The sequence below is a fragment of the Anser cygnoides genome, chromosome 5 (assembly GCF_040182565.1).
Source record: "Anser cygnoides isolate HZ-2024a breed goose chromosome 5, Taihu_goose_T2T_genome, whole genome shotgun sequence".
NCBI lineage: Eukaryota > Metazoa > Chordata > Aves > Anseriformes > Anatidae > Anser > Anser cygnoides.
The window spans coordinates 37,814,523-37,835,547 of record NC_089877.1 but is presented as its reverse complement, the minus strand read 5'-3'; the positions used below and the strand labels follow the sequence as shown (position 1 = coordinate 37,835,547).

Sequence of the window (21,025 nt, the reverse complement as noted above, 5' to 3'; positions counted from 1 at the left end):
GCTTTTGCTGTGTTCTGATTTGACTGGTTCTAACACGGACTTTTTGATATTAACCTTGCTTACCAAAGGCAAGAAGAAGAGAATAGCTTGGTTTTGGTTCATGGTCATAGTCAGTAGACCTAGAGCCCTTCCAAGTATGTTCTATTTCTTTGCGAGGCAGAGGGACAAGAGGATTTAATTTCAGAAAATTAGTCTCTGTAGCTAGTGGTAGGGAGGCAGATTGGTTCAAGTTTACAACCTCTTTTTGTTTAGCCTCTGGAACAGTGCCATGGAGTCTCAAGTTTCCTGTATAAAGAGAGATCTGTATTCAGTCAGAAGGTAACCAGGCAAGGTACATGAAGTCCGTAGGGTGAATGGCTCTTTCAACAATGAAATCAGTTTGGGGTCTTTAAGATCCCAGCAGTTCCTTGTCTCAAGACAATGTTGAGCAGGAAAAATTCCTATAAACTTCAGGGGGACAAAATATTCAACTATGGGGTGGAGGAAAAAAGTAAAATAAAAAACTACTTCAGAAAACGCTAAACAGAAAGAAATTTCCTGCAGATATTATGATCCTTATGAATTTCCTTGGCTCTCAGTGAAACAGAAGAGGTGAGGGCTAGCCACATCTTCATTTCTCTCTAAGCTGAGTCCTGTTCTGGTTGTTTGCATGCGTATACATGGAGAATTGAATCTTATGCAAAACATCTTGATGCACTATTGTTTGGGAAGCAAATGCACCAATGCAACTTGAGTCTGAGGATTAAGGATCTTAAATAATTATTCCTGAGAATATAGGATTCACCTTGTTCCTGTCTTCCTGAAACCGAAGGTGTCACTCTGCAGTTACTAAATCACATTCACATGTTGTTCCAGGGTACAGAAGCTTTGCCTCTGGGAGAAGTAGAAGGCAGGAAGAAAAGGAACGTGCTCTAATAAACATTGCACTCAAGTAGCAACTTCCAGTTGCTACTTACAGTTGCAACTTACAGTTGCTACTTGCAGGGAAGCTCTGTATTTTTTTAATCTCTTTCTTGATTTCATAAAATCAATGAGGAAGTGCATCTCCTGTTTTCTCTGCTCATATATCTGTTGGAGCACTGTTGCCTTTTCAATAAGCTTCCAGTTGCATGCACTTTGATTCTTTGTAGTAATTTACAGAACAAATTCCATCACAAAGAAAATGAAATGCTAGGAATCTGATTTGGGCCATCTTTCCACACTGGTTGGAGAAGTTTGCAAATTGTCTGTAGATGCGTAAGCTTCACTATCAGCAAGTTATAAATGGTTACTGTTCTGTAATGCTATTTTGATGCCTGTGAGTTGAGTGGGAGATGAAGATTCTGGAACTTTTGGGAGTTGTTCCAGGTCTCCTGACAGCCCTGCCAGGGATGATTTACTGATCTCTGCCCCCTCTCCCCCACCCCAGCACAGTTATCTAAACTTTGCCATTTACAGTATGGTTCTGTAAAGTATTAGAAAACCTGATATTTCAGTGTTTCTGAGCACCATACAACTCTTTTGCTGTCAGTTACTATTCAGAAAACATTACCAAATTAATCATGGTTTATTCAGAAAACTCTTGAACGCCCCAGTATTTTTGGAATTTTTGTGGAACCTTGGTTTTGGCAAAATCATAAGGCTAAGGCCTGAATCCATTTTGTTTATTTTTAGACACATAGGTTAGGAAAGGTGCTCTACCATCCCCTTCCAGGCAGCTGAGAAAGACTTTATCAAGACAGCTTCTGCAGAGGAGGTGGGGTGAACCCAAGGCTGCTGCAGCATGTGGTGCTGAGATGGTCCTGGCAATCTCTTGCTTTTGCTCATATTACAAGCTGCTCAGTCCTGAGCTGTATTTTTGCAGGGTATCCAGAGGTGGCAGGTCTTGTAATGAAACCTTCCCACGAGTAAGCATTTCTTGTGTTCTTTTTCTCTCATTTCCTGGTTTTCTACAAGTAAATCTGATGCAAAGATGTTTGAATATTTGTTTTTAGACAAGTGGGATGGAGAACTGCTAGCCTTCAGGGAGATTTTTGCGTCTCTCCTGATCCTGACTGGTATCTGATTTTTATGGAATACTAACAATTTTTGTTCTCGGCTTCAGCTAAGCAAGAAATATGAAATAGGTATAAAGTCTAGTTCACTAAATGTGCGAGGTAATGTCAAGCGGTGTCAAATATTCCTATTCTGCCAACAATGGGCTATTGTTCAGTATCCCAACGCAGGTTAACCACAGTGTTGTTTCTGAGAATCTTTCTGATCTATGATGACATTGCTGGCAACAACCAAAGCTCTCTAGCAGTGTTTTCCACAGTGCTGTGTCAGCAGCTTTATATACACGCACTATATATATTTATATATAAAATATACATATTTATAGCAGAGAAGTCTGACCCGATTCTAGCATTCATCCAGTTTTACTTTGTACTTAAGTGATGTTTATTCAGCAATATGGAAGTTACCTACATTTCTAGTTGTCAGTGTAGGGTATGTCATAATTACAAAACTGTGCTAGTCAGAACAGCCCCGGGAAAAGAATTATATTGATCTTATGTTACAAGTGTCTTGCTAGGAGAAATTCCTTGGAGGGGAAGAGGCATGTAATTGGGTGTCAGGGATGATACAACTTGTCTCAATAAAACACATAAAATGTTATCAGAGAAGCAGCTCTGGATTCACATACATAACAATTATAATACAATTAAGAATACAAATAGTCATCAGAACACTGTTTCTGCTGTTTGAAAGATACATCTTTCCCAAATTAAAAAAAAAAAGCCTTTCTACCTATTTATAACCAAATTTTCTTTAAAATGTTTGTATCCTGCAGTGTCATTATTGATATTTTCTTGCTACCTTTCCCTCAGTTCCCCCAAGAATTAAAAAAAAAAAAAGAAAAAGAAAAAAGAAAAAAAACTGCCCTGCCTTGTCTTGTGTATAGTTCCTACTTGATCCGTTTTGTACTCCTATTCTCTTGTTGGGCAAAAATACAGATTAAAAACTACATAAATCTGGAATTGGTGAGATGTTTAAGTTCAAATTCTGGCTGAAGATTTTTGTAGCTGTGGTGTTTTGTTGTTTCTTTTCTGACCAGTTTTGGTAGGTCCCCCAGTCTTTGGTTTGTCTAGCTCAAGCAGCAGTTTTGTCTGTGTTCTGAGGCAGTAACATCATCTAATCCTAGCCTCTGGGCTACAGACGTGACAATATGAAGCTATATGCTCTAATACAACAATTTCTAGATGGCAGCCTGTGGGCCATCCACTCATCTCCAGCTAAGATCTGGACAGTCACATAGTTCAGGCTTTTGCTCTTTTCTTCCAGCTTGTGAATGCCTAAAGAAAAAGAAGTCAAAGCACGTAAAGCACATTTATTATTATGTTGGTATTTTATTGTTTCTTGTAAGCAGCCAGTGCAGAGTCAGGAGGCTAATGTTGAGCAGCGACTAACAGGAGGGATATGATGCAAGTGATTGCAGGTGATTGCAAGTGGGAAGACAAACAATGGTGAGGCATTACTGCTATGAACAAAGATGCATGGCCATACCCAGATGATACAGCATTCAAATTCTTCCAGCACCCAAATTCTTCCTTTGGGTGCAAGTGCCACAGCGTACAACACGCAGAACCTAAAAAGCTGACCTTTTCTGCTCTTCTGTCATTTTTGGTGGTGAAGTTGTCCCGCACCTCAGTGGAGTTTTCAAGGGTGTAACTTAATATTGCCTCCTGAAGAAACATTTCCTCCTTAATTTTCCAAAGGTGGTTACAGTTAATATCTAGAAGTGCCTGGATTTGAGGTTCACTTTTTTTCCTCATAAAGAAACTCTTATAACCTCTGAGTAAATAATACAGTTGTTTTGCTGGATAAGGAAAGCACTTGAATAAATGGATTATCATACTGTCTTTCTCTTTGGGCTAGGGTTTTTTGTTCTTGTTTTTAATTTTATTTTGACAGTAAGATTTGGGAAAAGATCTACTGAGTTCTCTGATATTATTGAAGTATTCTTGATCATACATACATCAAATGCAACTGAATAGCTTCAGGAATACAGCTGAATAGCTACAGTAATATTCTTACATAGGTCTGTGATGTACCTCGCTTGCAATACAACAGGAGCAGATGTACCCCATGGGGACCATAGGAAACAAGGAAAATTTCTGCAGTAAGGGTTGTGTTAAGAACTGGGCTGTCTCAGAGAATCAATGAATTTACAAGGTGGTATGGCTATACATATCTTTAAATAGGATAGCCAAAATAAGAGGTGTTCCCAGTTCTTTTCTCCCATATTATGCAAAGATAAAACTGTCCTTTATGGATAGCATCAACTGCATGTAAAAACGACCAAGGGAAGCACACCTCAACAGATTGCATCAGTCTGTGGAGGTCAATGCCATGGCAAGTAATGGGAACCAAGATCCTCCTAGCACCTTTAAAGAGCTAGACATTTTTATTTAAATGGGAGAAGGCACTTAAAAATAGCGCTGCAACAAATGCCTTGTGTATTACATGGTGTGCAATGCTTTCTTGGCAGGGGAGACACCCTGTCCAGGATTTCAGCTCAGGATTTCACTAGGCTTCCTTTTTCCTTGCTACTCCTGCAGCAGCCCCGTGCAGGAAGCTTGAGTTGCCTTCTACGGAGCATGGACCACAGCCATGCTGTCCTCTTCTGAGGAAAAATGCCTCCTACAGAAGACCTGTGCTTCTCATCCTGTCCACAGAGCAGCCCCAGAGCCAGATGCATAAGCCCTTCATTTAAACGCTGCTGTCTGGGGCTTGATAATTGTAGTTTCCATCCAAGGCTATGACAGGCAGTGAGTGGAGTTTGATGGATGCAGATTTTTCTTTCCATTTTCTGCCAGGTTTGATGTCTTCTGCTTTGCAGTCCACAATGAATTTTTCCCAGATTTCTTTTTTTTTTTCTTTTTTTCTTCTGAAGCCCCAAGGCCTCAAAGTTCATTTCCTTTACTCTACAACCTTCACTCATGTTTATCATCTCATTTCCTTATCATTACCAGGCTCACCTCTACCATAACTTTCTTCCAGGTGCTTCCCACTCCATTCTAATCCATGTTGGTTTTTTTTTCTTTTGCGCATTTGAGTCATTTTTTTTCTGTGTTGTCTTGGCTCAGATAGGATTAATCGGCAGTAATTGGGTAAGTTTCCTGCACTCACTTGTGGTGTTCTCAGTCTTGGCATAACCTACACCAGTCCTGAATAGCAGGAAAAGAGAAAGTCCTGGGATTTTTGCTGTTTGGGATTATTGGCTAGCAGACTGCTGAGGGATATTTGCTGCTGGAATATCTGTACTAGGAATGTAAAAACTGCCATTTTCCAGACAAGTAAGAATGTGGCTTTCTCATGATTAGCAAGAAAGCACACCCTTTGTCCAAAATGGTGTCTTATCAGTATTCAGAACATGGAAAGCCAGAGCTCTCCTAAAAAGCCAGTTAATATTTTTTAACATCAATTCATTTTTCCTTGACACTGCTCTTAGAACAGTTTATTAATTTGTCTGAGATTTCCCAAAGACTATGAGGCAGATAATCAGCACGAAAAAAATGTGGCCAGAGGGTTATACTTTGGCAGAATTACTAAAGAGTTATCATCTAACAGGAAGCATAGGATAGACTGGTAATGTAGTAGTTACAACCATTCTTATTACCTGAGTGAATGTCTGACCCATTTTACTATTATAAATATACATTTTGATGTTGATTATAAAACCTTTTGCAATTGAACTTATGTCAAACACTAACTGAAGGAGGAAATACAATGACCTTTTAAGGATTTGATTTTATGACTATAGAAAGTGAGTTTTCTTGCCAGTCTTTTAAAGCCCATATTTACTTCTGCCAAAGAAAGGAAAAAAGCCATATTGGTGAACCAGTATTATTTAGCACTGAGCAAGTAATTCTCTACTTTGAGTAAATAGGGCTATAGTTCCAGAAAAGCTCAAAAATTAGGAAGATAGAGTGAAATGAATGAATAATTCTGTACCAAACGTGTATGTATGCATGCATACATATACATACCTGTGTTTTTTTGTTGTTGTTGTTGTTCTGTTTTTTTTAGAAGATTTTCAACATTAACTGTAGTAAAATAAATAAATAAATAAATAATCCATAGCTGCAAGTGCCTCAAATCTGTTCTGGTCCTCTCAGGCTGTGCCAGGCAGCACATGTCAGTAGTGTGTGCTGGAGGCTGTAGGTACTGCGCCTCACTGCAGCCGGACAGATAGTATCTCCAGAGAAGGGGGAGCTAAGGGGAATGTAAAAGCAGAAGGGAAGCAAGGAGATAAAAGAGATAAAGGCAAACTTGCCATGCACTACTGTTGTGGGCACCTTTACAACAATCCATCAAAGTGAAATTGCCAGCCTCTTTGCTGGTACTAATGATGATGTTGCAATACAGTGGCACTTAAAAATCAGTCAGCCATTTCAAACAGTGTTTTCACTCTACCTTGGTGTAAGTCTCATTAATGTCAATAGGGCTACAAGTATGCAAGAGAAAAGGGCAGTAAGTTTCCAGAACTGTCTCTGAAAAACACCAGGAACTGAACCAGCAGTAGCTGATTTAACCCTTAATCTAAAGGAGAGATGCTCTTAAAGAAGACTTTTATGAAAAAATAAAATGCAAGCAAATGGCAGAATTTAACAGAGGTAGAGAGTAGGCATTAGGAGAATACTGAATTGCTTGGCATTTGTTTGCAAGTCTGACTGAACCACAGCTGAACAATTACACACTGGCTTAATTACGCTGCTTTAACCCACTGGACTCTGCTGACCTTCGCTGCAGTGGGTCATTCTCTGGAAGTGCTGGCTAAAGCTGTAGGTTATTTCTAGGTTATTTGCTCATTGTAAAAGCATTTTGTTTGAAAAAGACTGTTACCAAATTTAATGTTGCACACTTGGCTATAATTCAGCAAGGTACTTAAGTGCATGCAATGTTTAAGTATAAATGATTACTGTCCACTTCAGTTGGAAGTACTATTAAGATTTATATTCTGCTTAAGTAGCTTGTTGAACAAAGGTCTTCATGTGTAGTTAGGATTTTTGTTGGTTGTTTTTTGTTTTTGTTTTGTTTGTTTATTTGTTTACTTTTAAAACAACTGTGACTTTATTTTTAAGAGGCTTCCAACTTTTACAAGGACAGTTGAATCATGACTGCCATGGCTTTGTCTCTGTATGTGTAAGTCCTGCTTAGTGCGTGAAAGCACAGGACTGTAACCACATGCCCTAAAATCCACATATGGCTAGAAATTTTTAACTTCCTTATCTCTAGGGATAAGGACTAGACAATTTGCCAGGACAAAAAAAAAGTCAGATTCCCAAAGATCAGATCACTGCAGTGAATTCAGGGCTAAACAACTTCAGAAGCTTGCTGTAGGTGCCAATAAGTTACATATTATAGTGTTGACTGCTGAAAAGCAGCAGTGTCCCATGTGTCCCATTCGTTTATGCAGGACTCATGAGATTTCCTTCCAGCCCTTTACTCCTTTTCAGCAGTCAGCACTGTTGTAGAGGAGTTAGGAAGTCACTGATAAATCTCACATGGCAGTACAGATTAGGGAAAACAGGGTGTGATTAGAGCTGTAAGCGCATTTCAGAAGTCTGCAAGGTCCTTGTGTAATTTCTCTCTTATATTCTGCAGTGAAAAAGTCTTAATCATGTGTTAGTCAAAGGACTGGAAACCCTCACAGTGAAAGTAACTGTGAAGGCTGCTTAGAAAGAAATCAATAACTGAAATAAGAAAGTTGCTGCTGCTTTGGTGTGAAAGGAAGATCAGTTATGAGTACTGGGCAGCGGGAAAGCTCAGAAGACTTGCATGACAAGAGAAGACTCCTTCCCTCTGCTGTTTTTCACAGCAAATCACTTAAATTCACAGCACCTATCTCCCTGTGTCACAGAGAGAGCAGCTAAGTGGTCCCCTGCATTTGCTAGATGTCTACAGCTGTACAGGGGGTAGGATGCAGCTTGTGCTCCTTGCAACCCTGCTGCATTCATCTGGGTGAAGCAGCTCTGGACATGGCCTGCAGCAACCCCGGTACGAGTCACCCATCTCTCGCTGCTGTGGGGAGGCCGCTCAGGTAAAGGCTGGGGCTCCGACATGAGGTTTGGCAAGGCCCAAGTCCACCTCCAGGCCTGGTCTTTATTATACAGGTGCATCCAGTTTCTCTCTGTAAAATGTGTAATGGGATGTTTCCTTTGTTCTGCTTCTCGCTTTCTGTGTTTCTTTGAGACCAATTTGTTCTTTGAGACTGGCTCAACAGCATTCAGGGCAAGACTGATAACCCTCTTTGCTCTACTGTCAGCATAGCTGATGACAGATATAGAACTGGGGGAGAGAGGCCAAAAATCTAAGTAAGTACTTCCATACACCTACCGTTCAGTGGTTTGAATCTGGTGGTGGACTCGTGCAGAGGTCTGAGAAACAGAGGAAGACATGGACTGTTACTTGACAGACATCTTCAAAGGCAGGTTGGAACAGGATGTGCCCAAAGGAACATATCAGAAGGCAGGCAGGCTGAGATGGCTGGGAAGGGAGAAGGTGTTGGCACTGCAGGGAAGCACTCAGAATCCAGGAGAGACTTCTTGTCATAGTATTATTTCTTGAAAATGTGTAATTAACTCACAACCAACCAAACTTTCATATTCTCCAGAAGATTTCCCCATGTTGTGGCAGAAGGTAACAAAAGGATTTCACATTTCAACGTGGATATAAACTTAGGGTTCTGTTTTGCCAGTTTTTTGTCATAAGGAGATGGCAGTTGTCCTCATTGTTGGTAAAAGTAAAATAAAAAGGACTGGTGATTTCTTCAGAAAGGAGATCCTTTCCTTTCACACTTCGAGCATTAAGCAGCTTTCCTTCACGAGGCACAGACAGACTTAGCCAGGCACAACTACAAAAATTGTTACCAGTTCTTTAGATGCTTTCACAGTTGTCATATCGGTGTTGTGTGTGCAAGTGGACATAATACCTGGTGTGATGTTTCTGTTCCCATCTCAGTTCATTCTCACTGCCAGTAGGTCTCTGAATTAAATGCCACTTGCTCAAAGAGACACTCGGGTCATGGTACCTCAGAGTCGTAGCAACTGTATCGAATCCATGGAACTGTTGTAGAATTAAGTCATTTGATTACCTGCAGTTAGTGCCATTTTACAGAAATTATGGCAAAAAAATTTCAGAAGATGAATTTGGGGGTTCAAATGTAAAGTTCACAAAGATGTATTATTTTACAATGCAATCAATATTTTGCTGAAAATAGGAGGTTCCTTCAGCAGTTTCTTCAAAGAGAAACAATGCACAAAGGCTGGGAGTACTAAAAAAAAAATAAGAAAAAAAAATATTACTGATAGGAAGATGGAAATTCTGCATTTAATGTGATTATATCAATAGCTGTCACTTCTTCCTAAGCCAGACATGACATCTCTTTCCTTTGTTTTCCAATGAAAGCACTCATCTGTGAGCTTGTACATAACCTGGCATTACTCCCAGTTGTTCTCTGGTAATGTTTTGGTTTTTTTTTTTTTTTTTTTTTTTTTTTCTGAATGGAGTAACTACTTGTCCATAAAGAACAAGTTGTTAAATAAATACTGAGGAGGAGCTATGACATGGAGCATTTTCCACTGAATATTGTTACATATACATTTTCATAGAGCAACCTAATCTTTTATAAATGTCCTACAATCAGAAGAACGGGAATGAAAGTTTAATTAACTCACCTACATTGGCAAAGTCTCCAGGTACACAGGGAATGGGAGTTGCTTCAGGAAGTGAGAATTTCCATTTTTAAACCAAGGCTTAGAAGGGCAGAGCTTCTTTCGTCTTCTCCTCTGAAGTATTTTAGCCCTTCCTTCAGTCACTTTGATTTAAAGGAACTGAAGTACATCCATGATCGCTTTGAGCCCCACTTCAGCTCACATCAAAGTGTGTGGAAAAACTGCCAATTAACTTTAAGGTTGTAGGATCATGACCTTGCTTCTAAGATCAGAAGTCAGAGCACAAGTAGCAAGTTAGGCAATGTCACACTTAAGTACAGTAGCACCTCTATAGCCAGTATACTTCAGCGACCTGTACTCTGCACCAAGTAGAGCTGCATGCTGATTAGAAACATGTATTTAGTTATGTTGGGAGAATTCTATTTACAGTTTTCATTTTTTTTGTTTTCTACATTTATTTTCAAAAGCTAATTGAGAATTTTGTGCAACGAAGTATTAGCGTGGTGCTTCTTATTTAGCAGAAAAAATACTTTGTAAAAATACATTTGGCAATGTATGTTACATTTGTAAAAGTACTTTGGCTGAAGTGCTTAATTATCACTTGAGTAATCAGTCTAAAATTCTGCTGATTAGACTGTGCTGCCTGCTGCTGGAGTACTGTTTAAAATGTCTCTTGAGGTCAGCTGAGTATACATGGGAGCTACTGCAGTATCTAGCTGCAGTTTGGAGGGCACACACCTTCATTTCACCTCTTTACCAGGGTCCCCACCAGATTAAGAGCCCTATGATGTTCTGTACTTATGGATTTCTGTGCTGTGGGAGTGTTTGGCCAGAGAGAGGTCTACAGGGCATTGCAGGGAATGTATTTCAGCTAAAGAGCATGGTGTATCTGGAAAGATGAGGGTTTTGACCATCTGAACTGCTTTTGCCATGACACACCTCCAGGCGGACATTATGTGATGGCTTGCCAATCTCAGTAGTAGTTTTCTGACAATGTCTGTTTCAGTTTTTCAAATTTTCTTCTTTGAAAAGAAATCATGAGTTGAAACATTGATACTACAGAGCTTCTCTTGGATTTAATTTTGCATTTAGAGGGGGAAAAATGAAATTTTGTGATCTAATTGTTACTCACCAGAAAAACACAAAATCAAAGGAGTGAGAGATGGTGACAGACCAGATCACCCAATGCTGTAGAAGATCGAGATCAAGGAAGAATCAGAGAGAGGCAGTCAGTGAGTGAAATTCTGAGATCTGAATCTGCAAGAGGTCATGTTCTTTGATTTTAATGCTGTGAAGTAGGAGAAATAGGATCATGTATGCATATTCAACACTTGTAATGAGGTATACCTTTACCATAAAATAAACGTATCAATAGTCTTTTTCCCCAGTCTGAATTTTAGTGAGTGGCTTCATGGACATTTCTTTGCAGGCATGAAAACTGCAAGAGTTCATGGCCACATTTTCAAACTCTTACGCTACTGTCTTGAGTAAGCTACTCTTACCAGACAGATGCTGCATCTGAGGAGGTGCAATACAGCTTTAAAAGTTTTGGTCTCTTTAGTGATGTGCGATGCTAACATCAAAAAGTCCCGCACTTGGGCTTGATATGCTTTTCATTAAAACTCCTTGGAGGTCAAATGGTGCCAAATTGGGTCCCAAAGGCACAGAACAGAAGAACTCACTCAAGTTTACACAATACAGAAATGCTTTCTGCATATGGCTTTACACCGAATACTTACTTCGAAATATTTTTCCTCACATAAAAATCGCTGTGGGTTTTTTATGTTTGTTTTGTTGTTGTTGTTGTTGTTTGAAAGCACAGTCACTTCTAAGGAGCTGGGTGATTTATTGTTTGTCCTGTACTTTTCCTTTGCTTTATAGAATATTTAATTAGCAAAGGTCCTTCTGTTACTGCACCTTTTGAAATGAGTTCAGGATCCCTCTGACAGCTGCCATTTTTTATACCCCACTACGATTACCTGCAGCAAATCTCTGCTGCTCAAGCTTGCTTTTCTCTGATCAGACTCAGGCACAAAAGGAGGTGCAGTCTTCCAGCCTAGTCCTTGATTTTTTTTCAAGGAAGCCAGATGGTGTGTGCCACATGTAATTTGTGTCAGAACTAGTTAATACTGAACTGCTGTAGCATTTTTTTCATATATGGTGGATCTCGTCTCATAAGAGTTGATGTATTTCACAGCTGTTTTGGTTAAAGGACAGTAAGAAAGAAGCAGGTACTCAGTCATGGGGACTCAGTAAGATAAGACAGCTCTATCCTGTGCTAGCACTGTACAGATAGTGTCTACCTCAGTGTGGTTAACGTTAAATTCTGTCTGTAATACCAGCATGGACAATTTTCCTGAGAGATGGAAGGAGATGCTGCTCCTCTCCCCCTCTGGCTCCCTGTGGATGTTCAGTATCTGCATTGTCATCTGGTTAATCACAGCACAGGCATAAAAGTGATTGGTTTCAATTGAACAAAATCTGTGAAATTAAGCTTTGTTTTCATTAAATATATTATGAATGCAGTATGATGGATGAGAATTAATTCCAGTGCAGCTGAAAAGATCATTTTAAAAGACAGAGAACCACAACAAAGCAGAAGCACAGGTGGAATATGTGGTTTGCTTCATGGCTGAAGTCGCATCAAGGCACAGTATATTCTTATGTGACAGCATCCTTTTCAGAGGGAAAAGCAGGAAGATTAAATAGACGGAATGTTGTAATGTGTTTAATCTACTAAAGTAGGTTCCTCTCCTCAGTGAGATGCACTTTGATGAGAAGAATTTTAGATCATTTCAGATGATAGAAGGTGAAATGTTCATGGCAGAGACTACAAAGCAGCAATGTTCCTTTTGCTGGTGCTTAAGCATCAGTATTTATTAGTCATATATTACAGAAAAGTCCATTTTGGTAACATAAATAACTGATTATATGTTTGCAAAAGCAGAGCAAAGTTATAAAATCAAGATGCTGATTGTAGTATTGCTCTGTGGTACACCTAGCATAGCTCAGACTGCAAGTGTGTACGTCTCTTAGTTTCAAACTTATCTGCACTTTATTAGCTGAAACATTGCAATTTTTGGAGCAAATTTATATCATCTCAATTACTTAAAACTTTAAGAGCCTGTAGAGTTGTATTGGACTGCTGTATAGGTAAAACAATTTTCTACCAGTTTTGGTGTTATAGTGAAATACAGTACATTAAACTTTGTTGTCCCCTTTCCATCAGAAAGCAGTTTCCCACTGTGTTAGGCTATATTTTAAAAAGATGACAATATGAAATGCCTACTTTGAAACATTTTACAAACTCGTAACTTTATAAGGGAGTAGAATAAAGTGAAAGAGCATATTAATAAATAAATAACTGTTGATAGAATCAAAAATGAAGATTTTGACCCCTAAATCATTATTTCACTATACTGTTGAAGTCAATGGGAATTACCTTGGTGCTTGTGAAAAGTTGACCACATACAGTGTGATGAATTGTTTTGTTATTCATAAAGTTAATGTGTAGGTAACCTCAAATTCTTAATCGCACTTTATTTAATCCCAGCCAACACCTGTAACTTTTATCAGATTGTGAATTCAGTGTTCGGTACACCTTCATTTCCGGACTACCTTTCAGTCTAGTTTGTGCACGTAGGGACTTGAGGGACTGCCTATGAGGTTAATGCTGTAGGTGGTTTGTACAGGATGGGGAGGCTGTACAAATAGGTGTTTTTCTATCATATTGATAGTTCTGAGGTTTGACTGCAATACCATGAAACATCAGGAGCCACTATATAAATGATTCAAAGTCAGTAAATGAACAAAATGCTGTAGTAGATTTTAATTTCACTTTAGAACTATGTAAAACACTCCCACAGAGGAAGTCAGCTACACCTGCATCTACCTGGCAGAATGTGGTGGTGGTCCCCTTTGCAGATAAGCTACCTTTATCTGCATATATTTTTGTAAAGCCTATATATATAAACCATACACGCACGCATTTATATTTATTTCAAGATTTGAATTGAGAACATTTGCGAGAGTTGAAATTAGATCTTGCTTCCAAAAAATCTGTTTTTAAATCTTATGGCTTTGTTATGGTTGCATGTTTTATGTTACATGAATTACGTCCTTTAATGTGAATATCTGGAAGATACATTCGCCATCGGATTTAACTTGCATTTTGGAATGTCCACAGAAAAAGGATCAGCAGAGCAGTAATAAAAAACAGGCATTTACTAAATTTCTTTCTGACACATCTGTGAGCAGTAAAGAGACACAGGGTTTTACCAGCCCCGAACATTCAATCATAAGGGAAACTTTACAAGGGCAGGAACAACAGCACTGTGAAAACATTCCCTGAACTGCCACAAACTCTGTACTTACTACTGAAATCCTTAGATAAATATTGAATGAAATTTCTTATTGCAAGGCATGTCAGAGTAAAACAAACACACTTTCATATCCACTTTTTTCCGCCTCAGAGGTACATCAGGCGACACAGAGGCATGTTAATTGAAGCTGATATTTAAAGGCTTGATTTCCAAGCTCTGAGTTGCTACAGGTGCATCTCTTGTGGTTAATGGTAATGAGGGACTGAGGTCACCAACACAGCAAAAGAACACATCATGAATATACAAAATCTATGTATGTGGCCACATACAGCTTCTGTATTTTTCTCTTTAGTTTAGCATCTCTCAAATGCTGACAAGTTAATTGAAAGATGGGGTCTGTTTTGTGTTTTGACAGTATTAGAAAAGGATGTTTATAAGAGAGGCACTAAAAGATGCAGACATCCCCTTAGTTTGTAAACCTTCAGTTCTAGGCCTAGGTAAGCAGTATTTTCACTTCTTGGGATGAGGAATGTTGTATTTATCTTGGGGTAAATTTTATTTCTCAGGTTTGTTTGTTTGTTTTGTTTCATCAAATTCTCTGACAGGATTTTCAGTATTTCAGAATTTCAGTACATTTTTGTCTGATGCAGCATGAAAATAACATTACAAAAAAGATAAGTGTGTATTGCAATACCAATATGAAAAGGTTTCCTGTTTTTTAGGCACATTAATTCCAACTGCATGTATTCAATCAAATCTGGAGTGAATCTGCACATGGAAGGCTTTCTCTGTTCTTTTGCGTTTGTCTTTGGGAAAGCCAAAGTATAAGAAAATTACCAGAACGTTGATTCTGTGCCCAGAACGTTTAAATTCACTTAATGCCAGGAAAATCAAATATGCACATCAGCAGGATACCAACAGTTGGTCAGATGGTAAAATAGTTAACTGTTTTTACCAGCAAGTCAGGCTTGCCCACACCGGAGAGGTGTGGGGTTTATTTATTTATTTATTTCATTTTATACAAAGATCTTTGGACAATATCTATTCACATACAGTTTCTGAACTCCAGGGCCAAAGGGATTTTAGCAGTGGTATTATTAGACTGGAGGCAAGTCATACAATGGCAGAAAATAAGATCAGAAATAGAAAAGCAATAAATATTGTTCCTGTGCATGGTGACTTGGATTTTTGTAGAACTCCAGGAGTTTTGATTCTTGATAACTGCTGGGAGTGTGCAGGTGGTACAGGGGGCTGAGAACCACCATGCTGCCTCCCGTTATCACTTATCTCAATTTTGTATAGGATATGCCACTGCTAGACTCAAAGCGAAGCATTGGCCTGGTTCAGGTGTGCCCCAGCAAAATGCTCACTGCAGGCTGAAGGTTGTTTTTGTCCCCGTGGTGCTGGTGTGGTGCTTCAGGTCAGCCTGCTGCTTTCTGTCTGACAGGATGGTGCTTGTAGCAAGACCCTGAACCTGAAGTGGACGGTTAGTAAGAGTGCTAGAAAACAAGTTTCTACTCCAAACTTGCCTCTAGCTTTCAGACTCGTACTTTCCCTTAGCAAACTGATTTTTCAGGGCTCTGGAATAAATGAATTCTACAGGGGATAGTTTATTTAGCATCACGCCTGTCTGCAGCCTACAGTCTCACCAGTGCCTAAATCAGATTTTTGGTGTTAGGGCAACTGCCTCCTGGCTCATCCCTGCTCATTGTGTGTCAAAAGATATAGCAGTCAACTGAGTAATAGCAGTCTGCCTGGGAAATACAATGATTTGAAACGGAATTTTTTATTAACTTAAGAAAAAACTAAGGCTCTAAAGTGAGGTTACGTTTTGTTTGGTTTGGATGAAGACAGCAAATTTAAAACTTTTTTGTTACCATTTCCATATTGAAGTCTGTCAAAGTATCAAAGGCTAATTTTGAAGATTTGTAAGCAATTATGTGGTGATGATATGATAAACAAAAAGCATGACTAAGCTGTGTGGGCAATAAAAGGACGAGGTGAACTCTTCTGTTTGGTTTCCAGGTTGGTCAGAGAGAAGTAATTGCTGTGTTGCCCAAATTAGAAACCAGAACTCTGGTTTTGCTGTGCTTAACCTCAGCTACGCCCATCATGTCCTCACGGTGACCTCTCCATTTGCTTATGAATAATAGCTCATCAAGGAGTGAAGCAACCATTTTATTCCGAATTCTCTAATACAGTGCACATTTACTAACATCAAAGCAACCACTAAAGAAAGCCAGGCAATACTACCAACCACATGGAGAGGTTGTGTTTCTGTTAAAAGTAGCTCCAGGTAATGATGCTGAGTTTTCTCCAGTGAGGATTCTTCTGCTCATGTCTTCTCTGTCCAGAATAATCCTTAGTTCTCAAAGATGTGCAATTTACCTGTGTTATTCTTGTGTGTAACTGAAGAACGTTATTTTTATTCTCTAAAATCATAGCTTGATTCAGTTCTTTCTTGTTTAAAATGGAAGAAAAGGTACTTTATTCTGTACTCTCAGAATCCTTGTTTTCTCGTCTTTAAAAGCAGCCCTGCTGGTGTAGCATGCTGGGCGTGTCATGAAGGGTCTTTAGGTTCTGCTGAAATCAGCAGGAACAAGGGGAGTTAGTCATATTGATAACGTGGGATCATGAACAGTATAGATTTTCGTGGAAGGTGCAGAGACACAAAAGTCCCAGGCAAGTGTTTGTTTGGTTAGCAGGCAGCTGAGTGCCACCTCACTGCCACTGAGGCCTGCATGATGTTGTACTCCAGTGCTGGCTGTGCATGGGAATCTCGAGGCAAACAGTCTCCGTTTTTTCTGTGCAACCAAGGTAATGATATTTTCCTTGCTTTTTAAAGCACTTTCTAGTCTTCAAATGAAAAAAAGCTACCCCCAAAAAACAAAACAACAAAAAAAACTAATAATAAAAAAAGCTAAATACTTACTGCTGCTCGTTCTTTTTAAGCTTTCTTTAAAACTATATAACACCACATTCATTGCAAAGCTTTTGAAGGCCAAGGCCATTTTACATCATGGTAATAGCAAAGAGTGCGTGAATGAGTTTTATTTTTAGATTAAGGGTAGATGGGTGCTGACATCTGTTAGTGTTTACTGAGAACATAAAAAATGAAAGCGACTAAACGTTTTGTAGCACTGAACCTACCTTTGGCAATAGGAAGGCAAAAAGAAACTTTCCAGCTGGTGTGTAGCTCCCACTGAGTACAGGCTGTTTTTAGACTTCTCGAGGATTTGGCTCTAGGAGATTCAGAAATACTGAACATGTTCTCCAAAATTTTTTAGATAAACAGGTAAGTGCTCGAAGACAGTGGCAAAAAGCAATTTAGCAACAGTACAGGAAGACAACTTCAGGCTCCTTGGGTTTTGTTATCCCTAAGGAACTGTGCTTTAGAAAATTGGACTTCAGTATGCATGGCAAAGCCGTGGTCAGGCCCTACTCAATCAGACATTGCTGGCAAAATTCCTGTCTAATTCAGCTACCAAAAATAGGTCACAGAGCTGAACACATAAAAATTCAGGCATATTTTGGAAAAGTACTATAAAAAGTACCTAATATAACATACTATGTATTTACCGATCTATCACTGTTTCTGTTTCAAATCTCTGCCTTCCTGTTTTTTCTACTCTTAGTGTCCCAAGGACCAAGAAAAATCATTTAAAAAAAAAAAAACAACTGATAAATATGTTAAAGCTGCACCTTCTTCCCCTGGCATTTCTGGATTCTCTTGCCAATGCAGTTTGCTGTTTGATTTGGGTATTTCTCCATGACCTAGATTTTCTGTTTTGGCAAGCACTAAAAAGGAGGGAAGGCCCATCAAAGTAATGATATAGCAGCTTTACCCACTCTTTTCAGGAATGTTTTTCCAGCCCAGCTGGCAGCTTTGGAGAAGAAGAAAGGCTCAAAGGAGAAGGCTCAGACCTAGTAGTCTTCCAGCCTCTGGTGTGGCCTTGGGAACTGACCTGTTCTATAACAATATTTACTACTTTTTTTTTGAAAATTTGAATTGAAAAAGGAATGTTTATAGGAAAGAACTTTCTTACTCCCTACCTACACATCCTTCTGGCTGGGAGAAACAAAAGGCACCTGTCTGGGAGAGGAGTTGGAGGAAAAGGGAGAGGTGGTGAATTTACAAAGTAATTGCGGCCGTACATAAAGGTAGCCTAGCATTTCATGTCCCCTTTTATAAACATTGTGAGGTTTCTTTTTTAAAAGTATTGAAATGCTGCAATATTTATTTTTTTTTAAACTTGTGTTTGCTTGGGTTCAGCCCATCCTTTGCTGTGCGCTGAACTTGCATAAAAGAGCGCTCCCACCTCGGGTGGGGGGATGGCAGGCCAGCCCCTGCCCCACTGCCTCCTAGCTGTCATTCTACCCAGGGGCTGTAATCGCAGGAAATAAAATCAACAGGAATGTTACACTAGTGTGTGTACATACCAGTCGTCCAAGTGACTTATTTATAGTCTGAGCCCTAATGTTTGTTCATTAAACTCTCACAGACCCCCCCTTCCCTTCAAGCTATAAAAGCCTATTTAATACACTCTTTCTCCAAAATCAGCAGCTCTCCAGATCCTGTTATGACAAAAACTCCGGCTCACGCTCCTGCAGCCCGAGCTTTGGTGTTATTAGTTTCCCCAGCATCGCTGTTGGGGATCAGTGCACAGCTCAGGGGCATTGTTTGTTTTTCATGTAAGAAAATACAGTAGCATTTCATAAAATGGATTGAGCTGAGGCGGCACAGTGACGGGTTGTTGGAAGCACTGCAGCAGTGCGGGCTGGAACATCGTTAACCAAGGCACATAATACATCACTGTCCTATTTCACAGCCAGTGAAATGTGAGGAGCAAAATGAAAGGATCTTAAAACGCCATACTTGATTTTTGGTAGTTCTGGTCTAAAGAAACTAAAGCTTCTGGCTTTTGGAAGGCTGGGGAGAGACTAGATGGAGGGGGGGAACAGAAAGGAGAGCCTGAGAGGACAAAGAATCAAAAATGACTCTTGGTTCAGACTTTAAATTGGTAAATTGAGTAGCTCTTGTTGTTGTCAGACAGGTATGGAGGGGTATTTAGGTACCTAACTGCTGTTGAAATCAGATGGAGTCAGACACTTGAATATGTTTCAGAGGTTAGTGTTAGATTTCTAGAGAAGGATTTCGGAGACACTGAACTTCACTTCTCCTTGATACAGCAAATATGTTGGAGGCTTTTGTCTCGAGGTCAGATTTAGCGATGTGCTCCTTCTCTCGTTCAGGCATCCAGCTCCATTTCTTTACCTGTCACCTGCCGAAGCATAGTTGGCTGCTCTGCACTGCTCACTGGGCTGGTGCTCCCTGTTGGGAGCCCAAACCTGGACATTCATTAAGGAGTTTGCAGCCAGGAGACATTCATTAAGGAGTTTGCAGCCCAGTCTTGCAGCACCATGAAACACCATCACCTAGTACTTTGTCTTTTCTTGAAATATAAGCAGTTTTATTTATTTATTTATTTATTTATTTATTTATTTATTCAGTGAAAGGGGGTTAAAATGTTATTACCTGCACAAAGAAAACTCAGTTCATGTTTAGGGAGGGTGTTTTCCTTGACTCTGTTTATTGATAAAATCTTTGCTGCTTTTTGTTCTGCAACAGTGACAGGTAAAATACATTTCAAGTGCAACAAAAATATCTATTTTATGTTAGTAGCAATCCATACTAGAGCATTCCCCTAAGATTTTCTGAAGCTCCTAAATGCCTAAAAGAGCTGCTATTAGTTTAGCACAGGGCTGTGCCAGCCATCTGTCGTGGCTGATATCATTAAATATCAGTGGGGACTTCACATTACAGAACAGGGAGCAAAGCTCTGGCATGGCATAGTCTCCCAGAGGAAACGATGGAAAGCCAGAGGCTGCATCTTTTTGGACCTTTAAAACAGCTCAGACTGAAGTGTTGGAGCTTGTACTGCAGGGCATTATTGCAAACCTACCTACAAAAACAGAGGTGTAAAAGTTTCCTTGTTCTTCGGGGGCAGAAATCAGGATAAAGTCAGTAGGCCTTTAAGAGTAAGCTACCTCTTTGTGACTTCAGAGCACAATATTTTCCCATAATAAATTTGCATTGCAAATGAAACAACTTGAAATATGTGTCTCCAGGAGAAGTAGAAGGAATATACCTTATATGTATTTGCATTTCAATAGCAGCTAAAATATGTGGTGCAGGTCTTCTGGTTGCATCTGGCTCTCTTGGATAATCAGAAGCCCAATGCCCAGAGGAATTGCTTTTGAAGGGAACGGTTCACAGCTGGGTCATGAGATTAGCAGTTTCACAGGGACTGACTGCTGGAAGAATTGCAGTCAGTTTGGGCTCACGGAGTAAAACATTGCGCTGCGTGATTATGTTTCTGAATGGTCAGGTTTTGTCTGTTTTACCCAGGTGAATAACATCCTGATGCTGTTCAGTTAAACAGCATTAGTGTCTGTCTTTGAAAATACCATTTTATTTCCTTCGCTACTCTGTGTGCATGCTTTACTGGCGTCTGTTCTGTCTTCCCAACCTCTTCATCTGCAACAGGAATAGCAGCAGGTAAAGGACAATTAACAGCAAAGTACACCACAGAACACATTAGCAATTTGCAGTTACCGTGCAGTGATATCCACTAGCCAGACTTTTGCATTTGTCTGGGGCAATGTCCTGCAGGAACAACGGAGGAAAGGATGATTAAGGTGATAGGCTGTGAAATTATATGTCTACAATTCACTGGAATTCCTAAAGATGTGTTGAGGCACAGAAGCATAGATTGCCAGCAGGCATGTTCATACACAAAAATACAGAGAATTTTGTTCAGGCATGCCTAAACTCCTTGTGATAATGAAATATTTAAATGCAGTGAGTGTGCTCTGTGCCTGAATCATGCCAATGTTTCATATTCAGAAATGTTTTAGCTTGCTTATTGTTCCTAATTTTTATTTTTATTTTTTTTTAAATAAAAAGATACCAGAAACAAGGAGATGTCCAGACCTTCAGCCCAAATC

The 21,025-nt window shown here is 39.5% G+C and overlaps 1 protein-coding gene and 1 long non-coding RNA gene across 6 annotated transcripts in view; one reads left to right on the top strand and one right to left on the bottom strand.

The window, feature by feature from the left end:
* The window catches only part of KCNQ1 (potassium voltage-gated channel subfamily Q member 1), a 408,236-nt gene that overhangs the window by 318,951 nt on the left and 68,260 nt on the right, over positions 1-21,025 (top strand). The window lies entirely within an intron of this gene.
* LOC106042610 (uncharacterized) lies at positions 2,423-11,168 on the bottom strand. Of its 2 annotated transcripts, none has more exons than XR_010831796.1 (3): positions 9,699-11,168; positions 8,359-9,295; positions 2,423-5,186 (listed from the first exon to the last, which is right to left on the bottom strand). It is a non-coding gene; the product is annotated as an uncharacterized lncRNA (long non-coding RNA). The 2 variants fall into 2 exon arrangements; XR_010831795.1 differs by lacking the exon at positions 2,423-5,186 and adding an exon at positions 6,108-6,234.